At 43.6% G+C, this 12,735-nt stretch overlaps 1 protein-coding gene across 1 annotated transcript in view; it reads left to right on the top strand.

Moving 5' to 3' along the window:
* SLC2A13 (solute carrier family 2 member 13) overlaps positions 1-12,735 on the top strand; it is a 426,989-nt gene that overhangs the window by 300,476 nt on the left and 113,778 nt on the right. The gene's annotated exons all lie outside the window — the stretch shown is intronic.

Below are 12,735 nucleotides of genomic sequence, written 5' to 3'. Positions count from 1 at the left end.
CCTGCTCATAACAAGCTTAAAGCCTAGAGGGGGAGACAGGCATTAATGTTAATAAATAAGTATATATAATATAACATGTTATATATAATTTGAGGGTATGTACATAAGTGCTGTGGAGTTGAGGGTGGAGAGACTGTCCAAAGGTCACATAAATGACCCAGAAGGAAGAAAGAGTCAAGGACTAAAGGTTTAATTGGGGAAGACCTCATGGGGACCCTCTTTCCACAATAGGAATCAAAGGTCACAGATGATCTCCTTCTTGCCAAATCCAGCAGCCTCTACCCCATTTTAATTCTCCTCAACCTCTCAGCTGCCCTCAAGACTGTCAGCTACCCGCTTCTCCTGGAAACCTTATCCAACCTCAGCTTGACTGACACTGTCCACTCCTCGTTCTCCTATCTCTCTGGCTGTTCATTCTCAGTCTCTTTTACGAGCTCCTCCTCTGCCTTCCATCTCCTAACTGTGGGGGTCCCTCAAGGTTCAGTTCTGGGTCCCCTTCAGCTTTCCATCTGCACTCACGCCTTTGGAGAACTCATTCATTCCCATGGCTTCAACTATCATTTCTATGCAGATGATTCCCAAATCTACATCTCCAGCCCTGATCTCTGTCCTGCTTTGCAGTCTCCTGTTCCCTCCTGCTTTGAAGACATCTCTGCTTGGATGTCCTGCCATCACCTCATACTTAACATGTCCAAAACAGAACTCCTTATCTTCCCACCCAAACCCTGCCTTCCCCTTGACTTTCCCATCGCTGTAGAGAGCCCCACCATCCTTCCTGTCTCATAAGCCAATAATTTTGGCTTTACCCTAGACTTCTCTCTCTCATTCAACCCACATATTCAGTCTTTCAGTAAATCCTGTTGGTTCACTCTTCACATTGCTAGAAATCTGCCCTTTCCTCTCCATCTAAATTGCTACCACATTAGTCCAAGAACTTATCTTATTCCTCTTTGATTATTGCATCAGCCTCCTTGGTGACCTCCTTGCCTCTTGTCTCTCCCCACTCCAGTCCATACTTCACTCTGCTGCCCAGATCATTTTTCTACAAAAGCATTCAGTCCATGCTTCCCCATTCCTCAAGAAACTCCTGGGGTTGCCCAACCACTTCTACCTCAAACAGAAACTCCTCACCATTGGGCTTTTAAAGCAATCAATCACCTTACCCCCTCCTACCTCATATCATCGCTTTCCTACTACCATCCAGCCCACACACTTTGCTCCTCTAATGCCAACCTACTCACTGTACCTCCATCTCGATCTCTCCACTGACCACTCATCCACATCCTGCCTCTAGCCTGGAATGGCCTCCCTCATCTCCAACGGACAGTGACTCTCCCCACCTTCAAAGTCTTCTGAAGGCACATCTCCACCAAGAGGCCTTCACTGACTAACCCTTCATTTCCTCTTATTTCACTCCCTTCTACATTGCCCTGATTTGCTCCCTTTATTCACCCCTCCTCCCCGAGCCCCACAGCACTTATGTACATATCTTTAATGTATTTATTTACATTAATGCCTGTCTCCCCCTCTAGATTGTAAACTTCTTGTGGGCAGGGAATGTGTCTGCCAACTCTGTTATATTCTCTCTGAAGTGCTTACTACAATGCTCTGCACACAGTATGTGCTCCATAAATATGATTGATTGATAGAGGGACATCTCAACAATCCAGTACTTCCCTACAACATGCCAAAACAGATGCAGACGTTATGGGCTTCCCATAACCAACTAAAAATTAGGGAATAGGAAATCTTGTACCAATTATGGAGAAAAGAGTTGCAAAGGTGTGAAAGTGTGAAGGTATTCAAAAGGTGCTCTCCTGCTACAAGGTACATTGGAAACTCAAAAGGAAGCTGCTGTTTAATCTAAACTGGACAAATTCTTCACTAAGATTGAAAACCCAATACCACAAGTCAACAGTCAGCAGAACAAGCTTCTACTTTTTCAGTCTCTGATATAGATTCCCGACTGTACTCAAACCCCTCATTCAATACTGCGATATTAACTTTGGATTACTTTAACAAAGAGTAAACAAAGTTTAGAGTTGCCACATTATTTTTCCAGAGGTTTTGGAACAGATCTCAATTTATAACATGTAAGTCAGTGGAAAAATGTACCCATGGCACAACTCTTTAATGTACAGTCTCATTTTCAAAGACCATAATCACTCACTACATCATGAGGTAGGCCTGCCCTGGAGCAGAAGTGAGGGGAGACTGGAAATGAGAGGGAGAAATTGGGCGTACCAGAAACAGGAAGTCTCTGGAAACACAGGAGGGGAGGAAATGAGGAAAACAGGGTACCAAGAAGGGATCTACAGTGTAAATTAGACTTATGTATGAGGCCCAGTCATCACGTTGGGTCTCATTTTGGAATGGAATCTAACAAACTGCATGCAGTTCTCTGGGAAAATGTACCCCACAGTGTGACCATTCAACATTGTGGTTATAGAGAGATTGCTCTATTGTGTGGCACTGTAAAGATATGACAGCCAAAACCAGACTGTTACACATTCCAGGGTGCACAGGGCAGCCACAGGTGTACCTTGTTCATCGCTGATGGAGATTTTTGGTACATCTCTATCTTAAATATTGGACAGATAGTTTATCCATACTGACAATTATTGCTTCAAGCATGGAAGGGGGCCAGGATATAGCAGCTTTCTAAACAATAATTTGATCTCTCATTTTACTCCATCTTATGAGCCCAAACATGCTCATAGTGTTTTTATTTGTGGCTCTGTTAGTCCTTCCAACCTATATCGCATCCTTGGAATCTCAGTTAAAGTGCTCTGTTTTCAAGTAAACAAAAGCTCTTTTTTGGAGTGTTTTTTTTCCTCTTTTGATCTAGAGCTGTTTCTGGGTTTCCTACGGCCTTGAGCTCATGCCAGTCCTTTTTGACAAGATTTATGCCAAGTAGACAGTTTGTAGCTATATTTTAAAAAAGCACATTTTTTCTATTATGATTTAGATTTCTGATCCAAGGGTTAGGTGAGAAGAATAATTAATCAGCCATATTTATTAAGCTTTTAGTAAGTGCAGAACACTGCACTGAGCACTTGGGAGAGTACAATATAACAGAGTTGGTAGACACGTTCCCTGTTCACAAGCAGCTTACAGTCTAGATGGGGAGACAGGCATTAAAATAAATTTATGGATATTTACATAAGTGTTTTAGGGACTGAGGGTAGGGTGAATAAAGGATGCAGTGCAAGGGCGATGGAAACAGGAGAGGGAGTAGGGGAAATGAGGGCTTAATCGGGGAAGGCCTCTTGAAGGAATTGTGATTTTAAAATTCAATTAGCTTTGAATAAGCTCATTAAATAAGATACGTTTCTTTTTTAAATGATGTAAGAAAAGCAATAGAGAGTATGGTGAGAGTGTGTGCTACATTTTGAGCTAAAAAAGTGATCATTCAGTCATATTTATTGTGTTTACCATTTGCAGAGCACTGTACTAAGTGCTTGGGAAAGTACAGTACAACAATAAAGAGTGACAATCCCTGCCCACAATGAGCTCACATTGTAGAAGTGGGGAGTAGGCATCGATACAAATAAACAGAAATCAATACAAATAAATAAAATTGCAGATATATACATAAGTGCTGTGGGATGGGGATAGAACAAAGGGAGCAAGTCAGAGTGATGCAGAAGGGAGTGGGAGATGAGGAAAAGTGGGGCTTAGTTTGGGAAGACCTCTTAGAGGAGAGGCTTTGAAGGGAGGGAGAGTAATTGTCTGGTGGATTTGAGGAGAGAGGGAATTCCAGGCCTGAGGCAGGATGCACACAGTAAACACTCAATACATACCATTAATTGATTGATTGAAAACTGTTTTTCAGATAAAGAGTATCACATAGACACCAAATTGTTAGTTGTAGTAGGAGTCAAGAGTTGGTCAAGAGTTCCTTGACCAATCAGGAGTGCTTTGATGTTGCAAAATTTCGGGTATAGATCCTTATTCTCATGAGTGTCATATTCAGCCATCTGGGTGGTTGTTTGCCACTTGCCACTTTGGCTCTATTATTGGTGAAAATTTGGAACATCCCAGGAAATCAGGGTCCAACACACATCACCGTACATAGCAGCAATAGCATGAGACCCTCTAGGTCTCACTGTCATTTAGATCTTGTCACCTCACAGTTTTTAACTTATCAAATAAGACATTTAAAAAATTAGAAGTACTCTTCCTTGGAAGACTCTGTGTTCATAAACTTCCTTGAATTTTTTAAATATCCTGAGTATTTTCAAAGTTTGTGATACTGGAAGTGAATTTGGAACTTTGTTGCACATAAGGAAATTAACATTTTTGGGTATGTAAAAAATAACTTGAACTTAAACATCCAAACTGTGAGGTCACATGTACATTCTCTGATGGAAGAAAGATGTTAAGGCCCTGAAAAGTTTCAAGTTTAGTTCCATTTATTATCCATCCATTTCTCCATTGCTTTTATCTATCTAGCCGGATGGCTGTGAAGAGTAATGAATAAACATGTTTATAAATGTTTAGATAAGCAACTTGGCATTGTGAAAGAAGCATGGACTGGCCTGGGAGTCAGAAAACCTGGCTTCTAATCCCTGCTGTGCCAGTTGTCAGCTGTGTGACCTTGGGCAAATCACTTCACTTCTGTCTGCCTCAGTTTCCTCACCATTCATTCATTCAATAGTATTTATTGAGTGCTTACTATGTGCAGAGCACTGTACTAAGCGCTTGGAATGTACAAATCGGTGACAGATAGAGACAGTCCCTGCCCTATGATGGGCTTACAGTCTAATCGGGGGAGCCGGACACACAAGAACAATAGCAATAAATAGAATCAAGGGGATGAACATCTCATTAAAACAATAGCAAATAAATAGAATCAAGGCGATGTACATCTCATTAACAAAATAAATAGTGTAATGAAAATATATACATTTGAGCGGATGAGTACAGTGCTGAGGGGATGGGAAGGGAGAGGGGGAGGAGCAGAGGGAAATGGGGGGAAAAGAGGGTTTAGCTGCGGAGAGGTGAAGGGGGGGGTAGAGGGAGTAGAGGGAAAAGGGGAGCTCAGTCTGGGAAGGCCTCTTGGAGGAGGAGAGCTTTAAGTAGGGTTTTGAAGAGGGGAAGAGAATTAATAATGTTGGTCTTTGTTAAGTGCTTACTATGTGCAGAGCACTGTTCTAAGCGCTGGGGTAGACACAGGGTAATCAGGTTGTCCCACATGAGGCTCACAGTTAATCCCCATTTTACAGATGAGGTAACTGAGGCACAGAGAAGTTAAGTGACTTGCCCACAGCCACACAGCTGATGAGTGGCAGAGCCAGGAGTTGAACCCATGACCTCTGACTCCTAAGCCCAGGCTCTGCCAATTAGTTTGGCAGAGGTGAGGAGGGAGGGCATTCCAGGACTGCGGGAGGACGTGGCCCAGGGGTCAACAGTGGGATAGGCGAGAATGGGGGACGGTGAGGAGGTGGGCAACAGAGGAGCGGAGCATGCGGGGTGGGCGGTGGAAAGAGAAGGGAGGTGAGGTAGGAGGGGGTGAGGGGATGGAGAACCTCGCATTCTAGAGTGAGGAGTTTTTGTTTCGTGCGGAGGTTGATGGGCAACCACTGCAGGTTTTTAAGAAGGGGAGTGACAGGCCCAGAGCCTTTCTGCAGGAAGATGAGCCGAGCAGCAGAGTGAAGAATAGACTGGAGCGGGGAGAGAGAGCAGGGAGGGAAATAAAATCGAGATTCAATACCTGTTCTTCCTGCTACTTATACTGAGATGCCCTGGTGTGACAGGGATTGTGTCAAGTATGATTACCTTGCATCTACCACAGTGCTTAGAACAGTGTTTGACACATAGTAAGCCCTTAATAAATGCTATAATCATAACTCATTTTACAAATATGGAGGGCCAGAAATGATTAACAATAATAAGAGCATGTCAGCACTTTGCAAAATTATTTTGAAAGGAGCAGAAGTATTCCTCCAACCCCATATCTTTATTCAACTTACTTCATCATTCATTCAATCATATTCATTGAGCACTTACTGTGTGCAGAGCACTGTACTAAGCACTTAATCAACATGGTGCTCTAAGTATGAAATGGGGATATGTTTTATTATCATTATTATTATTGTTATTTAAGTGCTTACCATGTGTCAAGCACTGTTCTAACCACTGGTAGATACAAGTTAATCAGGTTGGTTGCAGGTTCCCATTCCATGGGGGGCTTAAAGTCTAAGTCAGTGGGAGAGGGATTCAATCCTCATTTTACAGATGGGGAAACTGAGGCCCAGAGAAGCGAAGTGAGTTGCCAGATGTCACGCAGCAGACATGAGGCGGAGCCGGGATTAGAACCCATGACCTTCTGACTCCCAGGCCCGTGCTCTATCCATTATGCCATGCTGCTGCTAATCAGTCAGTCATATTTATTGAGCGCTTACTGTGTGCAGAGCTGAGTACTAAGCACTTGGGAGAAAGAATACAAAATAATATACCAGACGCATTCCCTGCCCACAACGAGCTTTCAGTGTAGAGGACTGAGTGGAGGAGCTGGTCCTGGAGGCCTACTCTCACCTCAGTAAATGAAGGTGAAGCAGGATAATGTAAAGGAGCCATGGTCGGCCTCGTGTGCCACAGAACTAAGAAACCCCTCGGAAGAAAAACGCTACTCAAAGAATTCAAACTTTTATTTCCAGACTGTACCCAGATTCTTTTTGATGGAATCAGTGACCAAGACAGATTGATGCTTTCTTTTTTTTAAAGAAAATATTCTTTTTTTCTCAATTATCCTGCATGCTTAAAGTGTTTACAGGATTTTTTCCTACATATTCTTGACCATGATGATGATATAATAATAATGTTGGTATTTGTTAAGCGCTTACTATGTGCAGAGCACTGTTCTAAGTGCTGGGGTAGATTTACAGGGTAATCAGATTGTCCCACGTGAGGCTCACAGTCTTCCTCCCCATTTTACAGATGAGGTAACTGAGGCACAGAGTAGTGAAGTGACTTGCCCACAGTCACACAGCTGACAAGTGGCAGATCTGGCATTCGAACCCATGACCTCTGACTCCCAAGCCCATGCTCTTTCCCCTGAGCCACGCTGCTTCTCTTTCCATACTGAAGTCTGATGGAATCCTCGCTCTCTGAGCGCAGAGGATATGTTTACCAACTCTCCCAAGCACTTTCCCTGCCTCTGCCTCCCTATTCATCAAACAATCAGTGGTACTTACTGAGAGCCTATTGTGTACGCAGCACCTGTACTAAGCACTTGGGAGAATACAACAGAATTGGTATACCTGACCCTTGCCCTTGAGGAGTGTACAATCAGGTGGAAGAGACTGACATTAAAAGTAGGGGAGTGTAATAATGTATACACAGTGCCATTTAAGTGAGGGTGAGTATCAAAGTGCTTAAGGGAGTTGAGACATAAGTGATTAGGAAGGCAGGGAGAAGAGGGTGGGAAAATGAGGAGTTGGTCAGGGAAGTTGCCCAGGAGGAGATAGGATGATGATGATGATGATATAGAGAGTGAACCCGTTGTTGGGTAGGGATTGTCTCTATATGTTGCTGAATTGTACTTTCCAAGCACTTAATACAGTGCTCTGCACACAGTAAGTGCTTAATAAATACAATTGAATGAATGAATTAAGGTATTTGTTAAGCATTTATTATGTACCGAGCACTGTACTAAGTGCTGGGATGGATATAAGCATATCAGGTTGGACAGAGTCGCTGTCTCACATGGGGCTCACAGTCTCAATCTCCATTTTACAGATGAAGTAACTGAGGCCCAGAGAAGTGAAGGTCACACTGTAGATAAGTGTCATAGGCTGGATTAAAAGCCATGACTTTCTGACTCCCAGGCCCATGCTCTATCCACTACGCCATGCTCCTTCTCAGTGATCAGGTGGTATGGTAGGGCTTTGAAAATGGATGGAGAGAATGGTGGCATGTTGGCTATGAAGTGGAAGGGGATTTTTCGGCAGGAGAGAGGCATGAGCAAAGGGTCGAGAAGAGCAGCACGGACTAGTGGCAAGAGCACGGGCCTGGGAGTCAGAGGACCTAGGTTCTAATCCTGGCTCTGCAACGTGCCTGCTGTGTGACCTTGAGTAAGTCACTTAACTTCTCTGGGCCTCAGTTAACTCCTCTGTAAACTGGGGATTCAATACCTGTTCTCCCTCCTACTCAAATTGTGAGCACTGTGTGAGCACTGTCTGACTGGATTGTCTTGCATCTTCCCCGACCTTGGATTAATGCTTGACACGGAGTAAGCACTTAACACATACCATAATCATTATTATTGTTATTACTATATTTGTTACTTATTTTTATTAGAATAATAACAGAAGAATAATAAGGGAGCAAAATATGTAGATTGAGTTGTAGTGGGAGGAGAGTGAGAATTGGAAGGAGGGAGAGAGCTGATTGAGAGCCTGTCATTCATTCATTCAATCGTATTTATTGAGCACTTACTATATGCAGAACACTGTACTAAGCACTTGAGAGAGTACAGTACACAACAAACAAACTCTGTCCCTGCCCACTAAGACCTCACAGTGTATAAATAAATAAATAACTGATATATACATATGTGCTGTGCAGATGGAAGGGAGGATGAATGAAAGGAGCAAATCAGGGTCACGCAGAAGGGAGTGGGAGAAGCGGAGAGGAGAGCTTAGTCAGGGAAGGCCTCTTGGAGGAGATGTGCCTTCATTAAGGCTTTGAAGTGGGGGAAAACACTAATCTGTCTGATATGTACAGGGAGGGCGTTCTAGGCCAGCGGTAGGATATGGGCAAGAGGTCAGTGGAGAGATAGATGAGGTCAAAGTACAGTGAGAAGGTTAGTATTAAAGGAAGGAAGTGTGCCGACTGGATTGTAGTAGGAGAGCAGTAAAGTGAGGTAGGAGAGAGCAAGAAGTTTGAGTGCCTTAAAGCCAATGACGAGGAGTTTTTTTTGATGTGGAGGTGAATGGGCAACCATTAGAGTTTCTCGAGGAGTGGGGAAACGTGGTTTGAAAGGTTTTAGGTACAGGCAGCAGAGTGGAATATGGACTGGAGTTGGGGGAGACAGAAGGCAGGGAGGTGAGCAAGGAGGCTGATACAATAATCACAATGGGATAGCATAAATGCTCGGATTAATGTGGTAGCAGGAAGGGGAAGATTTTAGTATTATGAAGGATTTAGTGATGCCTGGAATATGTGGGTTGAATGAGAGGAGTCAAGGATAATACTAAAGTTACAGGGTTGTGAGAGAGGAAGGAGGGTGGTGCCCATCCACAGTGATGGGATTGTGAGCAGCAGGACAGGGTTTAGGTGGGAAGATAAATTCAGTTTTAGCCATATTAAGTTTGAGGTGGGGGAGAACATCCAAGTAGAGATGTCTTGAAGGCAGTAGGAAATATGAAACTGCTGAGAGGGGGAGAGAGATCTGAGTTGGAGATGTAGATCTGGGTGTCATCAGCATAGAGGTAGTAATTGAAGCCGTTTGAGCGAATGAGTTTTCCAAGGGAGTGGATGTAGATGGTGAATAGAAGGGGACCCAGGACTGAACCTTGGGCGACCCCACAGGGGGTGGGAGGCAGAGGAGGAGCCCGCGGTAGAGACTGACAATGAGCGGTCAAAGAGATAGGAGGAGAACCAGGAGAGACCAGTGTCTGTGAAGCCGAGGTTGGATAATGTTTTCAGGAGAAGGAGTGGTCGATAGTGTCAGAGGCAGCTGAGAGGTTGAGGAGAATTTGACAAGAAGGAGATCATTGGTGGCCTTTGAGAGGATGTTTTCTATGGAGTGAGGGGGACAAAAGCCAGATTGGAAGGGGTCAAGGAGAGAATTGGAGGAGTGGAACTTGAGACAGCTGGTGTAGACATAGCCTCAAAGTCTTTGTTGAGAAGTTTCTATTAGATGAGGTGATGGATGGACAGTCATTGAAGGTTTTTGAGGAGCAGGGATGTGTGCATAGAACTATTTTTACAAAAATGACCTGGGTTGCAGAATGAAATATGGACTGGAAAAGGAAGAAGCTGGAGATAGAGGGGTTAGAGAGAAGGCTGCCTCTCATGCTGCATTTTTTTTAGATTTAATTTTACTTTGTCATTATGGAGGTAAGAATGGAAGGAATATCTTGTATTTACCTCATCAGTAAAGCAAGAACAATATGTCTTGTCTCTTTTAAGTTGAGTAATGTTGTGATGGTCCAGGCAAAGTTCACGTTCCTTTGAAAGTGACAGCCTCATTAGATGGGTTAGAGAGAAGGCTGCCTCTCATGCTGCATTTTTTTTAGATTTAATTTTACTTTGTCATTATGGAGGTAAGAATGGAAGGAATATCTTGTATTTACCTCATCAGTAAAGCAAGAACAATATGTCTTGTCTCTTTTAAGTTGAGTAATGTTGTGATGGTCCAGGCAAAGTTCACGTTCCTTTGAAAGTGACAGCCTCATTAGATGTGTACTTGAAGCAGAGAATTGCTTATCAAAGTTCTTATTGTGAAAGGGGTTCCTCTAGAGGATATTTCTAAAAGCATCCAAACAATATGTATGACAGCTCAAATTGGTGTAGATGCTGACAGATGTTGGGCAAAGTGATTCAAAAGTGAGGAAATTACCTCAGAGATAAACCCTAGAGAGTCAGCCTGCCAGACCTTTGACTCCAGAAAGCAAGAGCTCGACTAAAAACCGTAGACAGAGTGAATCCCAATAATATCGACATATGTGCAGAAAGAAAATCTGTACAGAACTCTTCGAAGCCTATGCATCTGAGGATGAAGAACTTCTGCCTTGTACTGTCAGAGACCCCACAACATGAGCTGATGGTTCTGGCCCTGAAACACAGTGCACAGTGAGTAGGAACCTCCCAAGACCAGAGGTTTCAAAGTGCAGCTCTCTGCTAAAATTTATGCCAAAGGGTTGCATGATAAATATGGAGCTGTGCTTTGAAAACGATAAGGACTGAAAAGCTCCCTTTGAATAGTCCATTTTTTAAAGTGGCATTTGTTAATGCTTACTATGTGCCAGGCGCTATTCGAAATACTGGGATAGAAGCAAGCTAATCAGATTGGACCTAGTCCCTACCCCACATGGGTCTCACAGTCTTAATCCCTATTATACAGATGAGGTAATTGAGGCCCAGAGAAGTGAAGTGATTTGTCCAAGGTCACACAGCAGACAAGTGGCAGAACCAGGATTAGAACCTAGGTCCTTCTAACTTTCAGGCCCATGCTGTGACTAGGCCCTTCCGCTTCTTAAAGTGATTCTGCCTGGTTTTGACCAGTGGTCCTTTCACGTGTGAGGTAAACGTGATAACTACTACTGTGGATTTCACCTCTACCTCTCCTTCCAAACTGCTACCATGCTGATCTAAGCACTTGTGTTATTCTTTACTGGCATCAGCCTCCTTGCTAAACCTCCCTACCACCTGTCCCTACCCTCTCCAGTCACATTTCACTTTACTGCCCAGCTCCTAAAAAACTGTTCAGTCCATGTATCCCCACTCCTCAGAATGCTCCAATGGTTGCCCATCTACCTCCATATCAAACAGAAACACCTTATCCTTGGCTTTAAAGCACTCACCCCGTCCTACCACCCTCACTGATATCCTACCACAGCTCAACCTGCACACTTCGCTTCTCTAATGCCAAGCTCCTCACTATACCTCAGTCTTTGCTGTCTTGCCGCCAACCCCTTGCCCACAGTCTCCCTTCTTATACAGGAGGCCATTACACTCCCCATCTTCAAGGCCCTACTAAACTATTTCCTCCCAGAGGCCTTTCCTAACTAAACCTACACTTCCCTTATTCACCCTCCCTCCTGAGTTGCTTATTCACTTGAGTACGTTCCCTTTTATCGCATTGAAATTCACCCCACCCCTAGCCACACAGCAGTTTTGTACTTATCCATTTGTAATTTATTTTAATGTATACTACCCCTATAGCAGAGTTGGTAGACACGTTTCCTGACCACAAAGAACTTACAGTCTGGGGGGAAGGGAATAGACTTTCATATAAAAAAAATGACAGATATGGCATTAGTGCTGTGGGACTGAAGGTGCTCATATTGCTCAAAGGATACAGATACAAGTGCATGGGTGATGCAGAAGGGAGAGGAAATAGCAGAAATGAGGGTATAGTTGAGGAAGTCTTCTTGGAGAAGATATGCTTTTAATAAAGTGGGGAGTGTGATTGTCTGTCATGTAATGATATTTCGGGGGGGAAGGGAAGTCCAGACCAGGAAGAGAATGCGATGCGGGTAAGGACTTGGTCGTGAGATGGACGAGATCAAAGTACAGTGAATAGTTAGCATGAGAAGAGCAAAGGAGAGAAGAGCAGGCTGAGTTGCTATAGGAATTCAGTGATGTAAGGTAAGAGGGGGCAAGATGATTGAATACTTTAAAGTCATTGGCTTTGTTTGATGTAGAGGTGGGTGGGCAACCATGGGAGGTTCTTGTGGAGTGGAGAGATGTGGATTGAACTTTGTTTAGGAAAGTGAAGGAGGCTGAAGTATGACTGAACTAGGGAGAGACAGGAGGCAGGGAAGTCAGTAAGGAGGCTGATGTAGCAGTCAAGATGCGAAATGATAAGTGCTTGGATCAGCATAGTAGCAGTTTGGATGAGAAAATTAAAGTTATGTAAAGGTAGAACCAGCAAATTTGGTGCCATTGAATATGTGGATTGAATAAGAGAGATGATTAGAGGATAATGCCAAGTTTACAGGCTTGCTAGACAGAGAGTATAGTGGTGCTGTCTACGGTGATGGGGAAATCAGTGGGATGACA

Source organism: Ornithorhynchus anatinus, chromosome 2 (genome assembly GCF_004115215.2).
Source record: "Ornithorhynchus anatinus isolate Pmale09 chromosome 2, mOrnAna1.pri.v4, whole genome shotgun sequence".
NCBI lineage: Eukaryota > Metazoa > Chordata > Mammalia > Monotremata > Ornithorhynchidae > Ornithorhynchus > Ornithorhynchus anatinus.
This window is presented reverse-complemented; position numbering and strand designations above follow the sequence as displayed.